Source organism: Oryx dammah, unplaced genomic scaffold (genome assembly GCF_014754425.2).
Source record: "Oryx dammah isolate SB20612 unplaced genomic scaffold, SCBI_Odam_1.1 HiC_scaffold_17, whole genome shotgun sequence".
Classification (NCBI taxonomy): domain Eukaryota; kingdom Metazoa; phylum Chordata; class Mammalia; order Artiodactyla; family Bovidae; genus Oryx; species Oryx dammah.
Genome location: NW_024070201.1, coordinates 80,036,190 through 80,045,143, shown reverse-complemented (window position 1 = coordinate 80,045,143; position 8,954 = coordinate 80,036,190).

The window sequence follows — 8,954 nt, the reverse complement described above, 5'->3', positions numbered from 1 at the left end:
CATAGACTGGCAATTCGATTCTTACATGATATTATACATGTTTCAATACCATTCTCCCAAGTCATCTCACCCTCTCCCTCTCCCACTGAGTCCAAAGGTCCGTTATACACATCTGTGTCTTTTTTGCTGTCCTGCATACAGGGTCATCATTGCCATCTTTCTAAATTCCATATATATGTGTTAGTAGACTGTATTGGTGTTTTTCTTTCTGGCTTACTTCACTCTGTATAATTGGCTCCAGTTTCATCCATCTCATCAGAACTGATTCAAATGTATTCTTTTTAATGGCTGAGTAATACTCCATTGTGTATATGTACCACAGCTTTCTTATCCATTCATCTGCTGATGGACATCTAGGTTGTTTCCATGTCCTGGCTATTATAAACAATGCTGCGATGAACATTGGGGTACATGTGTCTCTTTCAATTCTGGTTTCCTCAGTGTGTATGCCCAGTAGTGGGATTGCTGGGTCATAAGATAGTTCTATTTGCAATTTTTTAAGGAATCTCCACACTGTTCTCCATAGTGGCTGTACTAGTTTGCATTCCCACCAACAGTGTAGGAGGGTTCCCTTCTCTCCACACCCTCTCCAGCATTTATTGCTTGCAGATTTTTGGATTGCAGACATTCTGACTGGTGTGAAGTGGTACCTCATTGACCAATCATTCTAATTCAGAGTCTTTCCTGGTGGTGCACGCAACACTCAGCCAGGATGGATGCTAGCAAGAGGGATTCTGGGAAGTGGACAGACACGCAATGTCTCCTTTAGACCTTTCTCAAACTCTTCCGGTTGGTGGTGGCTTATTAGTTCTGTATTCCTTATCAGGATCTCCTGTCATAAAACAACTCATGCAAATGGTTACTATGGTACCTGGCCAGGGTGGGCGGTTTCAATCAGTGTGCTTCCCCTAACATTATGACTGTGATATAATCCAGGAACATTTATCTTGGCGTTTTGGAAGTTAAAATTCAGGTTTGGGGTGTAAATATTTAGTGAAAGATACAGCCAGTGAGCAAAACATTCAGAAAGAGAAACTGACGTTTCTTTTACACAGAAATTGCCTAAGTGCCACTAGTACTCTTTGCCAAACCACAAAAGGTATGTTTTAGGGCTGCTAAGATCTTTTATGATTATTGTAAAGCCTGAATATCGATTATAAACTCAATTACTTTGCCTTTAGCCCCATGGCTAGCTTTCTTACATTGTGACTCTAAAGTCTCCTCATTCAATAGAAAAACATATTGCAGGCTTTCCTAAAACTTTTACATTTTCTTTTGGTTGGTATGTCATTGAGGGTATTTTCAGTTCAGTTCAGTCTCTCAGTCATGTCCAACTCTTTGCAGCCCCATGAACCTCAGCACGCAAGGCCTCCCTGTCCATCACCAACTCCCGGAGTCCACCCAAACCCATGTCCATTTAGTCTGTGATGTCCCCTTCTCCTCCTGCCTCCAATCTTTCCCAGCACCAGGGTCTTTTCAAATGAGTCAGTTCTTCGCATCAGGTGGCCAAAGTATTGGAGTTTCAGCTTCAACATCAGTCCTTCCAATGAACACCCAGGACTGATCTCCTTTAGGATTGACTGGTTGGATCTCCTTGCAGTCCAAGGGACTCTCAAGAGTCTTCTCCAACACCACAGTTCAAAAGCATCAATACTTCGGTGCTCAGCTTTCTTTATAGTCCAACTCTCACATCCATACATGACCACTGGAAAAACCACAGCTTTGACTAGACAGACTGTTGTTGGCAAAGTAAGCTCTCTGCTTTTTAATATGCTGTCTAGGGTGGTCATAACTGCTTCCAAGGAGTAAGCGTCTTTTAATTTCATGGCTGCAGTCACCATCTGCAGTGATTTTGGAGCCCATAAAAATAAAGTCTGACACTGTTTCCACTGTTTCCCCATCTATTTGCCATGAAGTGATGGGACTGGATGCCATGATCTTAGTTTTCTGAATGTTGAGCTTTAAGCCAACTTTTTCATTCTCCTCTTTCACTTTCAACAAGAGGCTCTTTAGTTCCTCTTCACTTTCTACCACAAGGGTGTTGTCATCTGCATATCTGAGGTTATTGATATTTCTCCCAGCAATCTTGATTCCAGCTTGTGCTTCCTCCAGCCCAGCATTTCTCATGATGTACTCTACATATAAGTTAAATAAGCAGGGTGACAATGTACAGCCTTGACATACTCTTTTTCCTATTTGGAACCAGTCTTTGTTCCATGTCCAGTTCTAACTTTTGCTTCCTGACTTGCGTACAGATTTCTCAAGAGGCAGGTCAGGTGGCTTGGTATTCCCATCTCTTTCAGAATTTTCCACAGTTTGTCATGATCCACACAGTCAAAGGCTTTGGCATAGTCAATAAAGCAGCAATAGATGTTTTTCTGGAACTCTTGCTTTTTCCATGATCCAGCGGATGTTGACAATTTGATCTCTGGTTCCTCTGCCTTTTCTAAAACCAGCTTGAACATCAGGGAGTTCACGCTTCACATATTGCTGAAGCCTGGCTTGGAGAATTTTAAGCATCACTTTACTAGCGTGTGAGATGAGTGCAATTGTGTGGTAGTTTGAGCATTCTTTGGCATTGCCTTTCTTAGGGACTGGAATGAAAACTGACCTTTTCCAGTCCTGTGGCCACTGCTGAGTTTTCCAAATTTGCTGGCATATTGAGTGGAGCACTTTCACAGCATCATCTTTTAGGATTTGAAATAGCTGAACTGGAATTCCATCACCTCCACTAGCTTTGTTCGTAGTGATTCTTCCTAAGTCCCTTTTGACTTCACATTCCAGGATGTCTGGCTCTACGTGTGTGATTATCTGACTGGTGATAGAAGCAAGGTTTGATGCTGTAAAGAGCAATATTGCATAAGAACCTGGAATGATAGGTCCATGAATCAAGGCAAACTGGAGGTGGTCAAACAGGAGATGACAAGAGGGAAACATTGACATTCTAGGAATCAGCAAACTAAGATGGACTGGAATGGATGAATTTAACTCCGATAACCATTATATCTACTACTGTGCACAGGAATCCCTTAAAAGAAATGGAGTAGCCATCATAGTCAACAAAAGAGTCTGAAATACAGTACTTGGATGCAGTCTCAAAAATGACAGAATGATCTCTGTTCGTTTCCAAGGAAAACCATTCAGTGTCACGGTAATCCAAGTCTATGCCGCAACCAGTAACTCTGAAGAAGCTAAAGTTAACAGTTGTATGAAGACCTACAAGATATTCTAGAACCCAAAAAAGATGTCCTTTTCCTTATAGGGGACTGGAATGCAAAAGTAGGAAGTCAAGAAACATCTGGAGTAGCAGGCAAATTTGGCCTTGGAGTACAGAGTGAAGCAGGGCAAAAGCTAATAGAGTTCTGCCAAGAGAACACAGTGGTCATAGCAAACACCCTCTTCCAACAACACAAGATAAGACTTTACACATGGACATCACCAGATGGTTGACACTGAAATCAGATTGATTATATTCTTTGCAGCCAAAGATGGAGAAACCTATACAGTCAGCAAAAACAAGACCAGGAGTGCACTGTGGCTCAGATCATGAACACCTTACTGCCAAATTCAGACTGAAATTGAAGAAAGTGGAGTAAACCACTAGACCATTCAGGTATGACCTAAATAAAATCCCTTATGACTATACAGTGGCAGTGAGAAATAGAGCTGATAGAATGCCTGATGAACTATGAACAGAGGTTCGTGACATCGAACAGGAGACAGGAATCAAGACCATTCTCCAGAAAAAGCAATGTGAAAAAGCAAAATGGCTGTCTGAGGAGGCCTTACAAATAGCTGTGAAAAGGGAAGTGAAAAGCAAAAGAGAAAAGGAAAGATATACCCATTTGAATGCACAGTTCCAAAGAATACCAAAGAGTGATAAGAAAGTCTTCCTCAGCGATCAATGCAAAGAAATAGAGGAAAACAATAGAATGGGAAAGACTAGAGATCTCTTCAAGAAAATTAAAGATACCAAGGGAGCATTTTATGCAAAGACGAGGGTATGTTATTCTTATGCAATGAAGCGGTTTGTTTTCTAACATTTGTATTTTCTTTTGCACTTTACCTGTTGTGAGAAGAGAGGGTCTGACAATACTAAGCATAATATGTGCTAAAGAAGATTTTTTTTTTTTTCCGGATTATTGAAGCCACAGGAGATGTGGGTTTGATCCCTGGGTCTGCAAGATTCCCTGGAGAGGGCATGGCAACTCACTCCAGTATCCTTTCCTGGAGAATCCCATGGACAGCGGAGCCTGGCGGGCTACAGTCTGTAGGGCTGCAAGCGTCAGATATGACTGAAGTGACTTAGCATGCATGTGCTAAGAAAAAAGGAATCTGCCTTGAATGTGTCTTCAACCTCAAGATTATGAATTTAGTAGGAATAAGAGTTCTGATGAGATGGTGGCCTGTTGTAACTTGCTGTCATGAGTGATTTGAGGGAAGTGAAGTTTAGCTGGAAGTCTCTGGAAATTATTGTAGATTTGATGATTCTCTTGGATGGGGTTTCAAATATATATGTATCTTAATTCAGTGCGTATGAATGAATCCATATTCATTCACATGTATTCAGTATGAACATAGGTATGAATAGATGTCTTTGTCTAGTTTTGGTATCAGGGTAACGGTGGCCGTGTCAAATACATTTGAGAGTGTTGTTTCTGCTTCGAGTTTTCCAAACGGTTCGAGAAGTGATAACTATCACTTCTCTGTAAGGCCGGTAGAATTTCCCTCTGAAGTCATCTCATCCTAGACGTCTGTTTGCTGGGAGTTTTAAAATTAGGAATGCCGCTTCGGGACTAGTGACTGGTCTGTTCATGCTGTCTTTGTCTTCCTGATTCATTCTTGGCAGGCTGGAGATGGAGGGACTGGAGTCACTGCTGAGCGTGCGGTGGGGTTCCCTGCTACTCAGTGGCTGACACTGCCCCACCGGGGCTGGGGGTTCAGGTCCCGATTCTCTGGGGTGGGAGCCCTGAGCCCGGGGTCGGCTCTGTTCCCTTAAGTGCACTTGCCCTCCCTCTGAGCACTGGGGTCCTTGCCCCACAGCCGAGCAGTGCTGAGGCAGCAGGGTGGTGCAGGCGGTTGCTGCCCAGCAGCTGTTGCCCTTGCCCTGCTCAGATGCCATCCAGCCTCTGAGTCCCTGGGTGCGCGCTCTCCCTGGTCATGGCAGGCCTCGTAGGTCCAGTGTAGAGCTGTGATGTGGAGTAAACAGGGCTGGAGTGTCCCCTCGGCTCAGGCTGGCCTACTTGGTGCTCGGGCAGTTGCGGGACGTGGCCTTCAGTACAGCAGTCCTCAGGCCCCCTCTCCTCTTTGCCTCAAGGGCAAGCTGGTGCTCTGGTGCTCCTCACAGGCAGAGACCACACTGCCCACAGCCCTCCTGTTAGTCCCAGCAGCCCTCCAGCCAGCCAAGGAGGCTCGTCTTCCCCAGGCCTGACCTCTAGTGAGGGGTGCCCAGTAAGTGGCCTGCACCCTCACTTCTCAGGGTGGGAGTCTGCCTGTGTAATCTCCCTTTGCCTCTGAGTCACCCACATCACAGATCCGGACCTGATCTCTTCCTTTCTTGATCCAGTTACATGCGTATCTTGCTTACAGCTTTGGTTGTAAAGGTGTCCTTGTACCAGTTTCCAGTTAGTTTTTGGTGAGGCTCATTCCACATGTAGATTTTTTTAAATCTTTTAAAAAATTCTATATAGTTTTTAAAGATTGCTTTCTGTTTAGAGTTATTACAAAATATTGACTATAGTCCCATGTTGTACAATACATTTTGAATCTATCCTACATCCAGTAGTTTGTACTTCCTGCTCTCCCACATCTATATAATCCCGCTCCCCTCCCTACTTTCCTGGTGGTTCAAATGGTTAAGAATCTCCCTGCAATGTGGGAGACCTGGGTTTGATCCCTGGGTCAGGAAGATCCCCTGGAGAAGGGAATGGCTACCCACTCTAGTATTCTTGCTGGAGAATTCCATGGACAGAGGGGCCTGGAAGACTATAGTCCATAGGGTTGCAAAGAGTCAGACACAACTGAGCAACTAACACTTTCACTTTCCCGTAGCTCCTGTTAACCACTAGTTTGTTCCGTATATCTGAGAGTCTGCTTCTTTTTTATTATATTCACTTTTTGTTGTGTTTTTTATACATATAAGTGATATTATACATTCTTTATATTTCTCTGACTGACATTTCACATAGCATAATGCCCTCCAAGTCTATCCAAGTTGCTGGAGTTTGCAAAAGTCCATTCTTTTTTATGGCTGAGTAGTGTTCCATTGCCGGAGAAGGCACTGGCCCCCCACCCCAGTGCTCCTGCCTGGAAAACCCCATGGGCGGAGGAGCCTGGTGGGCTGCAGTCCATGGGGTCTAGGAGAGTTGGACACGACTGAACAACTTCACTTTCACTTTTTACTTTCCTGCATTGGAGAAGGAAATGGCACCCCACTCCAGTGTTCTTGCCTGGAGAATCCCAGGGGTGGGGGAGCCTGGTGGGCTGCTGTCTCTGGAGTGGCACAGAGTTGGACACGACTGAAGCGACTCAGCAGCAGCAGCAGCAGCAGCAGCAGCAGCAGCAGGATTCCACTGTGTGTATGCATAGAACGTCTCTGTTCATTCGCCTGTTGATGGAGGCTCTGGTTATTTCCATATGTTGGCAGTTGTGAATAACCTTGCTGTGAACATCTGGATGGGCATATCTTTTCAAATTGATGTTTGTTTGCTTTCTGTTTCTGTGCCCAGGAGTGGACTTGCTGGTTCCTATGGTAGTTCTATTTCACTTTTTTGAGGAACCTCCGTATGGTTTTCCACTCTGGCTGCACCGATTCACGTTCCTACCAACAGTGCCAAAGGTCCCTTTTCTCTACATCCTCACCAGCATCTATAATTTGTAGACTTTTTGATGATAACCATTCTGACAAATGTGAGGTGATACCTTGTTGTGGTTTTGATTTCTATTTCCCTGATGATTTGTGGCTATCTTTTCACGTGTAGAAGTATTCTCCATGTGTTTGTGGGAGAGATGAGCTCCATGTACCCCTACTCCACCATCTTGAGCGATCTGCATGCCATATTTTAAAGTGTTGCTAAGTATTTGGGGGAGTGAAAGGAGTTGTGAAAAATAAAATTGTGAGTGAGGCTTAAGCTGGGTGGAGACCAAATGTGGAGAGAGAGAGATTGAGCAAAGCTGGCTGAGTGCTGCTGCGATGATGGAATTGAGTGAAGAGCTGTCCATCTTTAGAGTTAAGTCAGGGTCCTGAGACTTCCCCAGGTGACTCAGTGGTAGAGAATTTGCCTGCCAAGCTGGAGACATGGGTTCCATCCCTGGGTCCAGAGGTCCCCTGGAGAAGAAAGTGGCAACTCACTCCAGTATTCTTGCCTGGAGAATTGCGTGGTCAGAGGAGTCTGGCAGGCTGCAGTCCATGGGGTTGCAAAAGAGTCAGACATGTCTGAGCAACTAAACAGAAATGAACAATAGGATCCTGAGGCACTGGGAAAACGTGAATTTGTGGAGAGAAATTTCATGTAGGAAATTTATTTATACATGATAACTTCTGTCATAGAGAATACTCTGCACAGAGGAAGGCTTTCTTTTCTTTACAGCATGATGGGAGAAAGGCATTAACAGGCAGTCTTAGGGAAACACTGATGTCTGAGTCCTCTCCAGCCTGTGGGAACTAGGACACACTGGCAGTATGGCCACACTAGCCCGGCTTGCACCCCTGCCTGCCCAGGCAAGGTCTTCCCTGAGGCTCAGGTAGTAAGGAATCTGCATGCAATGCGGGAGACCTGGGTTTTATCCTTGCGTTGGGAAGATCCCCAGGAGAGAAGAGCTACCCACTCCAGCATTCTTACCTGGAGAGTCCCATGGGCAGAGGAGTCTAAAGGGCTACAGTCCATGGTTTTCCAAAAAGTTGGATACAACTAAGCAGCGAACACACACATTCAGTTCAGCCTCTCAGTCCTGTCTCTTTGTGACCCCATGACTGCAGCATTCCAAGCTCCTCTGTCCATCACTAACTCCCAGAGTTCCACAAACTCATGTCCATCGAGTCGGTGATGCAATCCAATCATCTCACATTCTGTCATCCACTTCTCCTCCTGCCTTCAATTTTTCCCACCACAAGGGTCTTTTCTAATGAATCAGTTCTTCACATCAGGTGGCCAAAGTATTGGAGCATCAGGCTCAGCATCAATCCTTCCAGTGAATATTCAGGACTGATTTCCTCTAGGATGGACTGGTGGGATCTCCTAGCATGCAGTTAAAGGGACTCTCAAGAGTCTCCTTCAACACCACAGTCCAAAGCATCAATTCTTCAGCAGTCAGCTTTCTTTATGTTCCAACTCTCACATTCATACAGGACTACTGGAAAGTCATAGCTTTGACTCAGTTCAGTTCAGTCGCTCAGTCGTGTCCAACTCTTTGCCACCCCATGGACTGCAGCACGCCAGGCCTCCCTGTCCATCACCAACTCCCAGAGTTCACTCAAACTCACGTCCATTGAGTTGGTGATGCCATCCAACCATCTCATCCTCTGTCGTCCCCTTCTCCTCCTGCTTTCAATCTTTCCCAGCACCAGGGTCTTTTCACATGAGTCAGTTCTTTGCATCAGGTGGCCAAAGGATTGGAGTTTCATCTTCAACATCAGTCTTTCCAATGAATATTCAGGAATGATCTCCTTTAGGATGGACTGGTTGTGAGAGGGTAACAGGTAGGAAGGCCAGGGGTCTCCAAATGGAGGAAATAGGCTCTGCAAGTGTCAGACATTTTTATCTGTCTTAAGCAGCAGGAGGAAACAAACTAGCGATATTTTTCCCTTCTCTGTACAAATTTAAAACGAGATTTCTCTTAAAATACTGTGTTGTCATAATGACACCTGGTTTCACCTGAAGTTAACTATTCTCAAACCTTGAGTTAACCAATGCCTTTTTCTTGTGGAAATGTTAGTCTTAAGCTATGTTAACATC